The following is a 17,729-nucleotide window of genomic DNA, read 5'->3' on the forward strand; positions in this document are numbered from 1 at the left end:
CTGGTGGTCTTCCCTGATATGATGGAGCAACAAGGGAGAAAGAGCCTGGGTCCCTGGACAATTTGGTGGAGTGCTGTTTGGACCACCCATCTACCACTGAGCAGTTAGCAAGAAACTACTATCTCATTTGAGTCACTGTAGCTTTTTGGTAACCTAAATTATTTACTAACTAATGTAACTTCCATAATTCAAGAGCACTAGTCAACATTTCCTAGAGTGTCTGAGCTGCCCCATTCCAGATATATAAAAACTGCACATTGTGATGTGTTGCCCCCAAAAGCACTCTGGAAAAAAGCCAATTTGCCTTCCGGCATTATGAGGCTTAATCTCTACAGTGTGATCTGGCTGTCCCTGCTGCTTTAAAAGTCTGCTGCAGCCGTCAGATGCAGACTGCATTTTGCATATACCTAAAATCACATGGTTAGAGTCTTTAATCACTCTTACTTTAATCACTCCAAACTGCTAATCTCATGAGAATAAATCTGCTTTCTCATGGCTGAGCAAAATGGGACCTATCACCATGACATGTGCCCTGCAACCTTCCAATCAAGTGAAGGAAATACACAAAACAAGTGTGAGAAATCTCATCACCCATATTCTCAAACACATGGATTTTATTGTTCGTTATCAGGGCTCATTGACCTTGGCTACTGAAAGATACCTAAGTAGATGTGGTGTACCACCTGTTTGAACTTGGGCTTCTGAATTTTTCTCTAATTGCCCCTGTGGTTCATTGTAGCCCTCACCAGGACACAGCAGAAGTCACACTTAGGATATGAGACTGCTACAGGAGGCCTATGCAAGATGCATTGGGTTTATATGGAAAATGGATGTCCCTGGATTGGCACTGGCTGCTGATTTGTGTGACTACAAGCCATCTTAGATGAAAGTCAGACTTGTTATTTAGGTATGACTTGTTCTAAGAGAATGTGTTGTTTGGTAGAGTGACTCTATAATTAAGACCCAGTTCATTCTAACCCTCCAAGGCCTGCTATTTTGCTCTGCTTCTTGTCCATCTTATTCCTCTGGCTCTGGATGGCTGGCAAATTTCCCCTCACCACCAGTTTCTAGGACACTGGGACTTCAGCATGAATGGACCACAGCATATGTATTATCTCTAGACAATCAGAAGGTAAACTATGAATGCAAAACATTTATAATTGTTGGAGAGTCCCAGGCTCCTTTGAACAACTGACAAAATTGACAGAAAAAAATGTTTATGATCTTTAAGGAGGGTGGAGCCAAGATGGCTGAATAGGAACAGCTCTGGTCTACAGTTCCCAGCATGAGCAAGGCAGAAGACGGGTGATTTCTGCATTTCCATTTGAGGTACCGGGTTCATCTCACTAGGGAGTGCCAGAGAGTGGGTGCAGGACAGTGGGTGCAGCACACTGTGTGTGAGCTGAAGCAGGACAAGGCACTGCCTCACTCGGGAAGCACAAGGGGTCAGGAAGTTCCCTTTCCTGGTCAAAGAAAGGAGTGACAGATGGCACCTGGAAAATCAGGTCACTCCCACCCTAATACTGTGCTTTTCCAACAGGCTTAAAAAACGGCACACCAGGAGATTATATCCCACACCTGGCTCAGAGGGTCCTACACCCATGGACTCTCACTGATTGCTAGCACAGCAGTCTGAGATCAAACTGCATGGTGGCAGTGAGGCTGGGGGAGGGGCACCTGCCATTGCCCAGGCTTGCTTAAGTAAACAAAGCAGCCAGGAAGCTTGAACTGGGTGGAGCCCACCACAGCTCAAGGAGGCCTGCTTGCCTCTGTAGGCTCCACCTCTGGGGGAAGGGCACAGACAAACAACAAGTCAGCAGTAACCTCTGCTGACTTAAATGTCCCTGTCTGACAGCTTTGAAGAGAGTAGTGGTTCTCCCAGCATGCAGCTGGAGATCTGAGAACGGGCAGACTGCCTCCTAAAGTGGGTCCCTGAACCCCGAGCAGCCTAACTGGGAGGCACCCCCTAGTAGGGGCAGACTGACACCTGACATGGCTGGATACTCCTCTGAGACAAAACTTCCAGAGGAACGATCAGGCAGCAGCATCTGCAGGTCCCCAAAATCCGCTGCTCTACAGCCACTGCTGTTCTGCAGCCAGCGCTGCTGACACCTAGGCAAACAGGGTCCGGAGTGGACCTCTAGCAAACTCCAACAGACCTGCAGCTGAGGGTCCTGACTGATAGAAGGAAAACTAACAAACAGAAAAAACATCCACACTAAAAACCCATCTGTACATCACCATCATCAAAGACCAAAAGTAGATAAAACCACAAAGATGGGGAAAAAACAGAGCAGAAAAACTGGAAACTCTAAAATGCAGAGCACCTCTCCTCCTCCAAAGGAATGCAGCTCCTCACCAGTAACGGAACAAAGTTGGATGGAGAATGACTTTGATGAATTGAGAGAAGAAGGCTTCAGACGATCAAACTACTCCGAGCTACAGGAAGAAATTCAAACCAATGGCAAAGAAGTTAGAAACTTTGAAAAAAAATTAGACAAATGTATAACTAGAATAACCAATGCAGAGAAGTCCTTAAAGGAGCTGATGGAGTTGAAAGCCAAGGCTCAAGAACTACATGAAGAATGCAGAAGCCTCAGGAGCCCATGCAATCAACTGGAAGAAAGGGTATCAGTGATGGAAGATGAAATGAACGAAATGAAGAGAGAAGGGAAGTTTAGAGAAAAAAGAATACAAAGAAATGAACAAAGCCTCCAAGAAATATGGGACTATGTGAAAAGACCAAATCTACATCTGATTGGTGTACCTGAAAGTGAAGGGGAGAATGGAACCAAGGTGGAAAACACTCTGCAGGATATTATCCAGGAGAACTTCCCCAATCTAGCAAGGCAGGCCAACATTCAGATTCAGGAAATACAGAGAAGGCCACAAAGATACTCCTCGAGAAGAGCAACTCCAAGACACATAATTGTCAGATTCACCAAAGTTGAAATGGAGGAAAAAATGTTAAGGGCAGCCAGAGAGAAAGGTCGGGTTACCCACAAAGGGAAGCCCATCAGATTCACAGTGGATCTCTCAGCAGAAACTCTGCAAGCCAGAAGAGAGTGGGGGCCAACATTCAACATTCTTAAAGAAAAGAATTTTCAACCCAGAATTTCATATCCAGCCAAACTAAGCTTCATAAGTGAACGAGAAATAAAATACTTCACAGACAAGCAAATGCTGAGAGATTTTGTCACCACCAGGCCTGCCCTAAAAGAGCTCCTGAAGGAAGCACTAAACATGGAAAGGAACAACCGGCACCAGCCCCTGCAAAAACATGCCAAAATGTAAAGACCATCAAGGCTAGGAGGAAACTGCATCAACTAAGAAGCAAAATAACCAGCTAACATCATAATGACAGGACCAAATTCACACATAACAATATTAACTTTAAATGTAAATGGGCTAAATGCTCCAATTAAAAGAAACAGACTGGCAAATTGGATAAAGGGTCAAGACCCATCAGTGTGCTGTATTCAGGAAACCCATCTCACATGCAGAGACACACATAGGCTCAAAATAAAAGGATGGAGGAAGATCTACCAAGCAAATGGAAAACAAAAAAAGGCATGGGTTGCAATCCCAGTCTCCGATAAAACAGACTTTAAACCAACAAAGATCAAAAGAGACAAAGAAGGCCATTACATAATGGTAAAGGGATCAATTCAACCAGAAGAGCTAACTATCCTAAATATATATGCACCCAATACAGGAGCACCCAGATTTATAAAGCAAGTCCTTAGTGACCTACAAAGAGACTAAGACTCCCACACAATAATAATGGGAGATTTTAAGACCCCACTGTCAGCATTAGACAGATCAACGAGACAGAAAGTTAACAAGGATATCCAGGAATTGAACTCACCTCTGCACCAAGCGGACCTAATAGACATCTACAGAAATCTCCACCCCAAATCAACAGAATATACATTTTTTTCAGCACCAAACCACTACTATTCCAAAATTGACCACATAGTTGGAAGTAAAGCACTCCTCAGCAAATGTAAAAGAACAGAAATTATAACAAACTGTCTCTCACACCACAGTGCAATCAAACTAGAACTCAGGATTAAGAAACTCACTCAAAACCGCTCAACTACATGGAAACTGAACAACCTGCTCCTGAATGACTACCGGGTACATAACGAAATGAAGGCAGAAATAACGATGTTCTTTGAAACCAATGAGAACAAAGACAGAAAATACCAGAATCTCTGGGACACATTCAAAGCAGTGTGTAGAGGGAAATTTATAGCACTAAATGCCCACAAGAGAAAGCAGGAAGGATCCAAAATTGAATCCCTAACATCACAATTAAAAGAACTAGAAAAGCAAGAGCAAACACGTTCAAAAGCTAGCAGAAGGCAAGAAATAACTAAAATCAGAGCAGAACTGAAGGAAACAGAGATACGAAAAGCCCTTCAAAAAATTAATGAATCCAGGAGCTGGTTTTTTGAAAAGATCAGCAAAATTGATAGACCACTAGCAAGACTAATAAACAAGAAAAGGGAGAAGAATCAAATAGATGCAATAAAAAATGATAAAGGGGGTATCACCACCAATCCCACAGAAATACAAACTACCATCAGGGAACACTACAAACACCTCTACACAAATAAACTAGAAAATCTAGAAGAAATGGATAAATTCCTGGACACATACACCCTCCCAAGACTAAACCAGGAAGAAGAAGTTGAATCTCTGAATAGATCAATAACAGGCTCTGAAATTGTGGCAATAATCAATAGCTTACCAACCAAAAAAAGTCCAGGACCAGATGGATTCACAGCTGAATTCTATTAGAGGTACAAGGAGGAGCTGGTACCATTCCTTCTGAAACTATTCCAATCAATAGAAAAAGAGGGAATCCTCCCTAACTCATTTTATGAGACCAGCATCATCCTGATACCAAAGCCTGGCAGAGACACAACAAAAAATGAGAATTTTACACAAATATCCTTGATGAACATTGAGGCAAAAATCCTCAATAAAATACTGGCAAACCGAATCCAGCAGCACATCAAAAAGCTTATACACCATGATCAAGTGGGCTTCATCCCTGGGATGCAAGGCTGGTTCAGCATATGCAAATCAATAAACGTAATCCAGCATATAAACAGAACCAAAGACAAAAACCACATGATTATCTCAATAGATGCAGAAAAGGCCTTTGACAAAATTCAACAACCCTTCATGCTAAAAACTCTCAATAGATTAGGTATTGATGGGACATATCTCAAAATAATAAGAACTATCTATGACAAACCCACAGCCAATATCATACTGAATGGGCAAAAACTGGAAGCATTCCCTTTGAAACCTGGCACAAGACAGGGATGCCCTCTCTCACCACTCCTATTCAACATAATGTTGGAAGTTCTGGCCAGGGCAATCGGGCAGGAGAAGGAAATAAAGTGTATTCAATTAGGAAAAGACGAAGCCAAATTGTCCCTGTATGCAGATGACATGATTGTATATCTAGAAAACCCCATTGTCTCAGCCCAAAATCTCCTTAAGCTGATAAGCAACTTCAGCAAAGTCTCAGGATACAAAATCAATGTACAAAAATCACAAGCATTATTATACACCAATAACAGACAAACAGAGAGCCAAATAATGAGTGAACTCTCATTCACAATTGCTTCAAAGAGAATAAAATACCTAGGAATCCAACTTACAAGGGACGTGAAGAACCTCTTCAAGGAGAACTGCAAACCACTGCTCAATGAAATAAAAGAGGATACAAACAAATGGAAGAACATTCCATGCTCATGGGTAGGAAGAATCAATATCATGAAAATGGCCATACTGCCCAAGGTAATTCATAGATTCAATGCCATCCCCATCAAGCTACCAATGACCTTCTTCACAGAATTGGAAAAAACTACTTTAAAGTTCATATGGAACCAAAAAAGAGCCTGCATTGCCAAGTCAATCCTAAGTGAAAAGAACAAAGCTGGAGGCATCACGCTAGCTGACTTCAAACTATACTACAAGGCTACAGTAACCAAAACAGCATGGTACTGGTATCAAAACAGAGTTATAGATCAATGGAACAGAACAGAGCCCTCAGAAATAATGCTGCATATCTACAACCATCTGATCTTTGACAAACCTGACAAAAACAAACAATGGGGAAAGGATTCCATATTTAATAAATAGTGCTGGGAAAACAGGCTAGCCATATGTAGAAAGCTGAAACTGGATCCCTTCCTTACACCTTATACAAAAATTAATTCAAGATGGATTAAAGACTTACATGTTAGACCTAAAACCATAAAAACCTTAGAAGAAAACCTAGGCAATACCATTCAGGACATAGGCGTGGACAAGGACTTCATGTCTAAAATACCAAAAGCAATGGCAACAAAAGCCAAAATTGACAAATGGGATCTAATTAAACTAGAGCTTCTGCACAGCAAAAGAAACTACCATCAGAGTGAACAGGCAACCTACAGAATGGGAGAACATTTTTGCAATCTACTCATCTGACAAAGGGCTAATATCCAGAATCTACAATGAACTCAAACAAATTTACAAGAAAGAGACAAACAACCCCATCAAAAAGTGGGTGAAGGATATGAACAGACACTTCTGAAAAGAAGACATTTACGCAGCCAAAAAACACATGCAAAAATGCTCATCCTCACTGGCCATCAGAGAAATGCAAATCAAAACCACAATGGGATACCATCTCACACCAGTTAGAATGGCCATCATTAAAAAGTCAGGAAACAACAGGTGCTGGAGAGGATGTGGAGAAATAGGAACACTTTTACACTGTTGGTGGGACTGTAAACTAGTTCAACCATTGTGGAAGTCAGTGTGTTGATTCCTCCGGGATCTAGAACTAGAAATACCATTTGACCCAACCATCCCATTACTGGGTATATACCCAAAGGGCTATAAATCATACTGCTATAAAGACACATGCACACGTATATTTATTGCGGCATTATTCACAATAGCAAAGACTTGGAACCTAGCCAAATGTTCAACAACGATAGACTGAATTAAGAAAATGTGGCTCATATAGACCATGGAATACTATGCAGCCATAAAAAATGATGAGCTCACGTCCTTTGTAGGGTCATGGATGAAACTGGAAATCATCATTCTCAGCAAACTATCGCAAGGACAAAAAACCAAACACTGCATGTTCTCACTCATAGGTGGGAATTGAACAATGAGAACACATGGACGCAGGAAGGGGAACATCACACTCCAGGGACTGTTGTTGGGTGGGGGTGGGGGGAGGGACAGCATTAGGAGATATACCTAATGCTAAATGACGAGTTAATGGGTGCAGCACACCAACATGGCACATGTATACGTATGTAACAAGCCTGCACATTGTGTACTTGTACCCTAAAACTTAATGTATAATATTAATAAAATTAAAAAAAATTCTTACACATTAATTTTGTACACCATTTCAGGAATGTCCATACAACTTCATGAAGCCCATCCATGAATCTTCAGATTAATAACTGATGCATCTGTGTGTGGTTGGTACTATTGCATTTACATAAAAATATATCACAATATTTAATATTATCATGGACTAAATTGAAAATTCCTCGAGGACAAGAATTATAATATGTTGACTTGGTACAGTTCTGTGTAGTAGGTGTTTTAGGAGATGTATAGAAAACCAAGTCTCATAGCCTTGATTTTTCCATTTGGCCTAAATATTTCCATTCAAATGCTTTATTTTTAAAAATATTGAGAAAATGAGGTGAGAGGGAGAGTGAGGAAAGTGGTAGGAACCCAATGTCCGGGAACTCTCAATTCCCTCCATATGTAAATCATTTAACAGCTTGCAAATGATTTAGCAGCTCATCACTGGTCCCAGAATAAATCTTTTTATAGGCAAAAAGCCTGCCTCTTTTACACTATTTAGGAGATTCAGCCTAATACTGATGTAATACTTTGAGCTGTTTAATTAATTTTGCTTACTGGCATAAAGATACTTAACTTGATTCAATTAAAAAAATAATTCCCCACCATTTTCTTGCCTTCTGTGGCAGAGACTGTTAGTTGCCCTCCAGTACCCATTTTCTCCTTCCTCAGTAGAAAACTCCAGGATGTTGGCTGGACACAGGATTGCCCAGAATAAAGACATTTCCCAGCCTCCCTTGCAGCTGGGTGTGGCCATCTGACTAAATCCTGGCCAATGGGATGCAACTGTGTTCTGTAACAATTAGGAATTGTACTTAAACAGTGATGTGGAATGAAGGCTTCCCTTATCTTGTTACTTCCCTTGTCTCTGTTAGTGAGAATGTAGGGTATAATAAAGAGCCATCCTGGACTATAAGGTCCAGATGCATTTGAAGATAGCAGACCAAAAGGTGGCAGGAGCCAGGGTGCCTGTAATTGTGGAGCTGCCATACTGGTCCTAAACTGTTTCAGGCTCCCCAAGGCCACCCCCACATTCAAGGTTTTGCTAGAAGGACTCAGCATGTCATTGCACTCATGCCTAAGATTTATACAGCAATGTGGTAAGGATACATGGCTAGATCACACAGGGAAAACACATAAGCAGGGCCTGGAGAAATCCATGTGCAGGATTCCTTATGCTCTCTGACTCCCGCGAGGAGCTCACTCTTCCACCATCAACAAAAATGCAGCAACTTGTGTGTGATGTTTCTGCGCAGGGAAACCCAGGCAGGAGCTGGGGTCATGTTAGATACCCTCTGTCTAGCCATGTACCAAAATTCCAGACTGCCACAAGGAAAGCAGTCTCGGCACTGTGTTTAATGTTTGATGTCAATTTTAAAAAAATCACCTCATCTATTAGAAAACAGTGCATGTTGTGGCAGACTGCTAGTTGTTTCCCAATATCAGCTAATTGTTGACTAGGGTCACCACAAGAGCTATGATCCCAGATGCCAGTCAAGGCTGACCTTGCAAGCAATCCTTTCTAGGGAGAACAGCCTTAGGCCTGCTGTGTTAACTCTTCTGCACATGAACTATCTCTATTTACCTGAAAGAGAAATATATTTTAATCTTGTTTAAGGCAACACTTGTGTGTGTGTGTGTGGAGGGGGGGGGGTGTCTTTTGACCCCACCTGATTCTAATGAATACCCTTTCCTCTTCATATATTTGACACCTAGGTAGAACTTAATCTTGGTGTCCAGCTTAACAGTGGAGGTGGACGTTGCAGTCTGGTGAGGATGTGCTGATTCAGGAACACATGTTTTCATAACTCCAAATTCAGCAGAGAGCATCAATTTATAAAATAACCTGCATTCCCAAGGCTCATTTGTAAACTGACCAACACATCAGCTCATGAAGTAAACCTAAGATGACTACATGAGGCTGAGTCTAAGGTGGAATTGGAGGAACCAGATTCCAGTCAGGAGCTTGCAACTTACTTCCTCCTACTTCTGTAAGCACTAGAGTGGAGCAGGCAATGACTATGCCCTGAATGCTTGGCAATGACGTTTGTCCAGCTTATTGTAGATCAGATGAGTCACAAAACCTCTGTATCATTTCAGCTTCATTATGGTAGTTCACACAGATAAACAATGCACCTTACAAATCTTTCTATATCAACATTCAAGCTCCAGAGAACGGAATCATAAGTTCTTTTTTTTTTATGTTAGTTTGCTTTCTAAGTGGAGGGACCTTAACCAATTTTTTCATTTGATAGAGGAAAACTGTAATATATCTCACAAGATCCAGCATGTTAGCAAAAGTGGAAATAGAAATCTGTCCTCTTGGTCCCCATTCACACACCACCTTGACTAATCATCTGTGATTATCTACTCATTCACCCAAACTGGGAAAACTGGAGCCTCTGTGAAGACAGATCTGGGCACATGGCCAGTCCCTAAATATTGGCTCATTGACTGAACTCTCACGTTGTGTGGTACCTTCAGGAGTAAGAAGAAAAGTCTTCTAGTAGAGCTGTGTGGATGGACAGAAGGCAAATCATTATACGACATTACATTTGCTTCATGAGTATTTTAAATAGTGCCCCTGGGATAGTAAAAATTACCCTGCAACACAGGAAGCGGCTCAATCCCTCTGTGCTGATTATAACCCCAGGACTTCCTCTTGAATCAATCTCAGACATTTATTTGGCATATTCTTTTGAGGTACTCCTAAGATATTTATTAACATTTAAGCCACTAATTAATTTTCATGCATATTAAACAATACTGCAGTTTTCACAGGCTTGTGTGGGCACTTGATAAATGTGATCTGAGGACACTAATATCTATTTATCAAACCAAAAAACATTTTCCAGTTCCTGAATAACAACCTCTTTTAAAGAAAAGTATATATGGAGTGTGGAAACTAGTACTAAGAAGCCAATGGCTCAGTGGGTTTTCTGGATCTTATTTGGACCTGGTGGTGAGCATGTGCTTTCTTCCCACTTATCCAAGATTGTGTGCAGCTTCATAACTGGGTACAGCATAACCACCACATTGAAGAGGGTTGCTTTTTTCTTTTCACTTAATGGTAATGCTGAGCAAAGAATAGGAGTTTTATGAGCACAAAGAAGGAAAGTTTTTTTTTAATCACCAAAGATCAAGCCACTTTACCTAGGAGCAACAGGGATAATCGGGAAGGCATGAAATGGGGTGTCACATTGCAGCACTATTTACAATAGTAAAGACTTGGAACCAATCCAAATGTCTACCAGGGAGAGACTGGATAAAGAAACTGTGGCATATATACACCATGGAATACTATGCAGCCATAAAAAAGAATGAGTTCATGTCCTTTGCAGGGACATGGATGAAGCTGGAAGCCGTAATTCTCAGCAAACTAACACGGGAACAGAAACCAAACACCACATGTTCTCACTCATAATTGGGAGTCGAACATGGACACAGGGAGGGGAATATCACACACCGGGGCTGTTGGGGAGTGGGGGGCAAGGGGAGGGAGAGCATTAGGACAGATACCTAATGGATGCGGGACTTAAAACCCAGATGAAGGGTGGTGTAGCAAACCACCCTGCCACATGTATACTTATGTAACAAGCCCGCACATTTTGCACATGTATCCTGGAACTTAAAGTAAAATTTTTTTTTTTTTTTGAGACGGAGGCTCGCTCTTTCTCCCAGGCCGGACTGCAGTGGCGCTATCTCGGCTCACTGCAAGCTCCACCTCCCGCGTTCACGCCGTTCTCCTGCCTCAGCCTCCGGAGTAGCTGGGACTACAGGCGCCCACCACCGCGCCTGGCTAATTTTTTTTATTTTTAGTAGAGACGAGGTTTCACTGTGTTAGCCAGGATGGTCTCGATCTCCTGACCTCATGATCCGCCCACCTTGGCCTCCCAAAGTGCTGGGATTACAGCTGTGAGCCACTGCGCCCGGCCTAATTTTTAAAAAAAGAAATGGGGAGTCACAGGTGAATCTCAGATAAGTGCTCGCTGGCTGTTACTTTATCTCTAAGATCCTCAGATCTCTGTAAGAGTAGGGTAGTATTACTCACGTCTTAGAGCTGTTGTGAGGATAAAAGTGACAAAACTTATGTAAACATCTGTGGAGAGTGGGAGCGGACACAAAGAGACCTGAGCATGCTTTTACTAACTTCCCAGAGGAAAAACATTTTTAAAAGTATAGGAAATCAGCCACATAAATTGAGAGACATATGTCAAGATTTTGGTTTTTTTTTTTAGTTTTTTTTTTTTTTTTCCAGATCGAAAAGAAATACAGCACTTTTCCATTTCCACAAATGACAACATCTAAGTCACACCGCCACTTCCCAGATGGCCTTCTGTGGGTCGGCGTGTGCCAATTCGTTTGTGTATGTGGGCATCTTACAAAGGTTGTGGTATCGAAGTTCTTTCTTTCAGTTCCTTAACATACTTATGTGATTATTTATGGTTTCTTTCTTGCCAATTTTTTGTGATGTAAAAATTCTAAACGGGTATGTTTACCAACCACCTGGCTCCGGCTCTCAGGGCCTTTGCTGCTTCAACAGAGCCTGCCCTTTTGTTTCGCAGTCTCCCTCTTTCCTCTTCTCTCTCTACGCATGGTCTCTTCCCTCATGAGTTCATCGCTCCTAAGATAAAGGAGTCCCCAGGCTTCCAGATGAAGAAAAACAATCTTTCCCTAGAACAGTGTTTCCAAACCATGGGACATGATTCTAGGTGATTTTAGGCGACACATAGATGTGCCATTAAATGACATTTTGCTACATACTGAAAAAGCCATTCCCTTTTAATTCTCTTCTAGTCCTTTAGATTTCATGAAAGGGAAAGTTTTGGTTTAGTATTATTATGCTTTTAATACTTCTCTAACACTCTCAATCTTCATTTTTAACAAAGAAAGAGCAGATCTCAGGGTCAGAGTCTTCAGCACATAAGAATTTCATAGCAAAGTTTTGTTTTTACAGTTTTTAATTTTTACTAACATTTTCAATGTATGCCAGCTGATATATCATTTTCCATTTGCAATAATAAACAATTGTGTTCCCTTTCAAAAATAAATTTCTCATTAGTAATAATAAACGGAAATCTCCTTTTAAAAATAATATTCCTTGAATTCAAAAAGTAGGTAACTTGAAGAAGCAAACAATAGTATGGGTAGTACATGAATACGTTAAAACTATGAGGGTGGTACTTAGATGGCTAAAGTTTGTCCATTAGTTCAAAGCCATTGAGACGTAAAATGCGGCAGGGAGGCAGATAGGTGCTACTCAGAACAGGCTGGTTTCTCTAAGCAAACATAGGAGCCATTTATTCCTCTTCTTCTTCCACCGATACTTACCACCACTGTCATCATCATCACGATGGCCATCACCAGTCCCTCGATCATCACCTCCATAAGTGCCACCACTATCATCTACATACAACTATGTACTGTGTTAACATCTTACCACCTTCATCACCATCCCTCTGTCCACACTGCTATAGCCCAGGTCTTTACCACCACAGACCTCTGTTACTGCAGCAACCTCCTGCCTGGGGTCCATACTTCCAGTCTTTCTTACTTCCAGTTAACCTATACATACATACAAACCCCCTTTCATTCCACTAGTTTCTTACTGTGGAACTGAAAGTACTTCCCACTGAACTACTTGATCAAATCTAAATTCTTCTACCTACCTCTCACGACTCCTCCTTCTCTCCTCTTTCTCTCCTCTTTTCTGTTTTCTCTCTAGAATGACCCCCCTGCTCATTTAGGTCACCATAATTTTCTTGTGAATGTTTTTCTATACCATTAAATGTTTCTCTAAAAGCACAATTTTTAATAGCTCTAAAGTATGAATGTTCTACAATCTATTTAACCCTTTTTTATTGGATATTTTAGTTATTTTCATTTTCTCACTATAATGAACAATGCTGCCATGAAAATTCTTGTATGTAAACAAGGATCACACCTTTTATCTCTTTCTTACTTCTTTATCTTGCAGGAAGCCAAACAAATAATCACTGATCAAGTAAAGCTTAAGGGAAAACAAGGACATTCTGAAATGTCCCTTTAAACAAGAATCTTGAATTGTTGAAAATAAAAAATGTATGTGGATCTGATGACCTTGTTTCATTTTCTGAGCAAAGAGAAGTAGAACAGCAGCAAGAAGACATGGCTTTGCCCTTTCAGAAGCCAACAGAGATATTTATTACCCAAGTCTCACAAATGCTGAAATTGTGATTGGAAGCCTTTCAGCTTCCTGCATAACCCCAGGAGCCTCAGGCTGCAGGTCAATGGCCTGATGAAGTGACAGCCTTTAGCCCCAACTATCTGTACACCAGTGGAGATTAGAAGCATGTCCTGGGACTGGTTTGGAGAAATAAGTTATTTTTCTTTGGTAGGAAGCAGGGGCAAGGCTGGTGAGAAGACACTGCCCTAAATATGATATAATCCAGCTGTCCAAACATGGACAACTCAGTTCAGCCAGTCATCCATTCCCCCAAATCCAGATGTTTGCCATTACACAATCTCAGACTGTCTTTTCTTCTATTGAGTGTAACTTGTACTAATTATGTTTGTCAGAGTAGCATTTGTTTTTAATTAGAAGACATCTATTTTGAATCAGCTGGGACTCCTTAACTGTGTCACAGAGACACAGCCTACATTATTAATAATCTTTAAATCATAACTGCCTTTTGCTTTGTGGCAAATTGCTGAGGTTTTCATTCCATCTCAGAGTTCAAATATAAGAAATATCGAGACTGCACTAAAATTGGAGTCGATTATTATTAATAGTATTTGTTAAAATGCAGATAATTCTATCTAAACATTCTGCAAACACAAAATTCCCACGATGGCAGTGGGCTTTTAATATCTTTGTGTGTGGAAGTCTCCAACTATTATGTTTCATAGTTAGACCTGCTTTCAAATTCCACGCTAACGTGTGGTCTTGCTAAGGTCACGAACAATGTCTATGAGCTTAACTTCCTCATCTGAGAATTAGAGGATTATAAATGTTATTGTCAGAATTAAATATCATAAAATATTTTAAACACACAGCAGAGTGCTTAAAACATAGTCTATATGTAAATATATGCTGATTCCTTCCTTTCCTGTAAAAATCTCTAGACAGGAGTCTGACTTTTCTAAATGGCTATCTGGTCTTACCTCCAGGAGACTGAAGCACACTTTCCACGGGTTTAGATGTAGAGCTTTAGTTCTTCCGCCTGAGAGACAGTGAGCAAGAAAAGTAAGGGAGAAATGCTATAGGAACACTCTGAGTATGCTGGAAGCAAGTGAGGACTGTTCTGTAATCTCACCATGCTTCCTTGTGAAACACAATTCTAGACCATTCTCTGACCTGATGTTTTGCTTGCTGAGAGCATTCTCTGATGGGGAACACCAAGACAGACACAAGGCCTGCTGAGATAACAGAGAGACTGTTCTCCTCCCTGTCCACTGTCCTGTCCGTGCCTACTGCCTTCCCTGTCTTCTGGTTCTTTTCCATCCTCTCTTGGCTCTTTTCAGGTTCTCTGCTTTGCTCTGATCTGCTTTGCATGGCTCTTGGCTCCTGCTTTCGCCTCACCATCACCACCTTGCATCACCTCCTTGCTTCAACTTCCAGTGGTTTTGTCTAGTCTGTGAGTCCAACTTAAGGCAGCAACAAGGTGAGACACACAGCAAATATTTGCAGGACGGAATCTGAGAGGTCCAGCAGTGGGTATCATCCTCCAGAGCATGCCTGAGGACTCCCTGAGACCACCCAAAGGCTGGCCACCACCCAGAAGCTGGCCGTCACCTGGAGGCTGGCCCTCATCTGCAGGCTGGCCCTCACCTGGAGGCTGGCCCTCACTTGCAGGCTGGCCCTCACCTGGAGCCTGACCCTTACCCGGAGGCTGGGGCTCACCTGCAGGCTGGCCCTCACCTGGAGGCTGACCTTCCCCTGCAGGCTGACTTTCACCTGGAGGCTAGCCCTTACCCACTGGCTGGCCTTCACCTGCAGGCTGACTTTCACCTGGAGGCTGGCCCTCACCTGGAGGCTGGCCCTCACCTGCAGGCTGACTTTCACCTGGAGGCTGGCCCTCACCCAGAGGCTGGCCCTCACCTCGAGGGTCCTCACCTGGAACCTAGACCTCACCTGGAGACTGGCCCTCATCTTGTTGCCGGCCCTCACAGGTGCAGCATGTCCCCCACTTGGTTTCTTGACCCTTCTCAGGCCAGGCAGAAGCCACACCTAGTCTCTGCTTTCTCTAGTCCCTACTGGCTCTGTTGTCATATTCTGTTCCTAAGAGCTCCAAGCATGTATATTCACATGACAGAAAGTAGCTTACAAAAACAGTTAACAGGTATTGACCCTGTACACCAGGTATTCTGCCGACTGCCTTATATCCATTATGCACTGAGGGTTTGTGTTTCCTCAGGATTCATATGTTGAAGCTCTGGTGCCTAGTGTGGCCATATTTGGAGGTGGGGCTTCTGAGGAAGTAATTAAGGTTAAATGAGGCCATAAGGAGGAAGATTCTGATCCAACAGGATTAGTGTCCTTATAAGAAGAGACAGCAAAGCGCTCACACACCACGAAAAGCAAGCAGGTGGATCTCTGCAAACCTAGGCCAGAACACCCACCAGGCACCCACTCTACTGGCACCTTAAGTTTGGACTTCCACTCTCCAGAACTGTGAGAAAATAAATTTCTATTGTTTAAGCCATCCAGTCTTTTTTTTTGTTATGATATTTTTTATGGCATCCTGAGAAGACTAATACATACACTAGTTAATTTAATCTGCTCACCTAATATAATCACATCAGGTGTTATAACTGTTATTTCCATTTAAAAGACTGAGAAAATGGAGGCACAGGGAGGGCAAGTCATCTACCCCCAAACACCCAATTATTAAATGGTAAAAGGATTTGAACCCAGATAATCTCAGTCAAGAACCCAAGTTCTTAGCAACTCTAGCTTTGCTTGGGCCTATACCATCAAACCAAAAAAAATACACCCTGCTTAAGTTACGGAGGAAGCAAACTTCTTTCAAAGCATAAACATGGCAAAGGTAATTTTGCAAAAAAAATTGTTTTCCATTCAGAAGTATTGAATTTGACTTAAGACACAATGACAGTGAAAATGAATGAATTAATAGTGGGTTAAATCATCGGCATTTATGTAATTTTTATTGAACTCAAAATCTTTTTGATTTACATAATTACATTTAATATTCACTAATTTTCAATTTCATAAATGTATTTTCAGATTTTCATTCATTGCTAGTAAGCCTTAAATCACTCTGCCATGCAGTCTCAGCTGAAAAGACACACGCCCTGCTTTGAGGAGGTCACTCATGGTGGGGAAACAAACATGTACACCAGGGCATGGCCTGACACATTTACACAATAAACATTTTTTCGAGGCTCTACCATGAGCCAAGTGCCATAAGAATGACGGTAAGAGGACTAGGAGTTTGCAAGAGTGTGTGTGTGTGGGTGTGTGTGTGTGAGAGAGTATGTGTGTGTGAGTCTGGTGAGCATGGGTGTGAGAAGGCCCTCAGAGAGGGAAAACATTGTGAAAAGGCTTGGAAGGGTGAACAGATTGAGTGTGTGTGTGTGTGTGTGTGTGTGTCTGAGGTAGTGGAGGTGGTGGGGTTGGGTGTGGATAGAAGAGGACATTCAGTAGAGGAAAGGACTTGTGATGCATGATGAAGAGTTTGAACAAGATTAATTTTTTCTATTTTATTTTTTGGTGTCTTCTCTCAGTAGAAACCAATATTTTACAGAATGTGGGACTGAAGTTATAAGTGTAAAATTCTGACAGCTAGAAAATTATTTTTGTGCTGTGCATTTAAACTTAAGCAAGGCTTGCATATGTGAGGGCATGCACAATATCTCAGCTCCAGTCCTTGTGGCTGGCTCAGTGGGAAGATGCTGAGCCAGGTGCCTAGTGCCAGCCTAGAGTGAGGAGGATACAAATATCTATCAAAGCAATATGAGCACATTGTTTTATAAAAATTATATACAAGGGGCTGGGTGCAGTGACTCACACCTGTATTCTCAGCACTTTGGGAGGCCTAGGTGGGTGGATTTCTTGAGCACAGAAATTCGAGACCAGCCTGGGCAACATAGTGAGATTCTGTCTCTATAAAAATACAAAAATTAGCCAGGCCTGGTGGCATGTGCCTGTAGTCCCAGCTACTCAGGAGGCTAGGGTGGGAGAATCACTTAAGCCTGGGAGGTTGAGGTTGCAGTCAGCTGTGATAGCACCACTGCACTCCAGCCTGGGTGACAGAACAAAACTCTGTCTCAAAAAAAAAAAAAAAAAAAAAAAAAAAAAACAGAAAGAAAGAAAGAAAAAAAAG

This window comes from Nomascus leucogenys, chromosome 9 (genome assembly GCF_006542625.1).
Source record: "Nomascus leucogenys isolate Asia chromosome 9, Asia_NLE_v1, whole genome shotgun sequence".
In the NCBI taxonomy this organism is placed as follows: Eukaryota; Metazoa; Chordata; class Mammalia; order Primates; family Hylobatidae; genus Nomascus; species Nomascus leucogenys.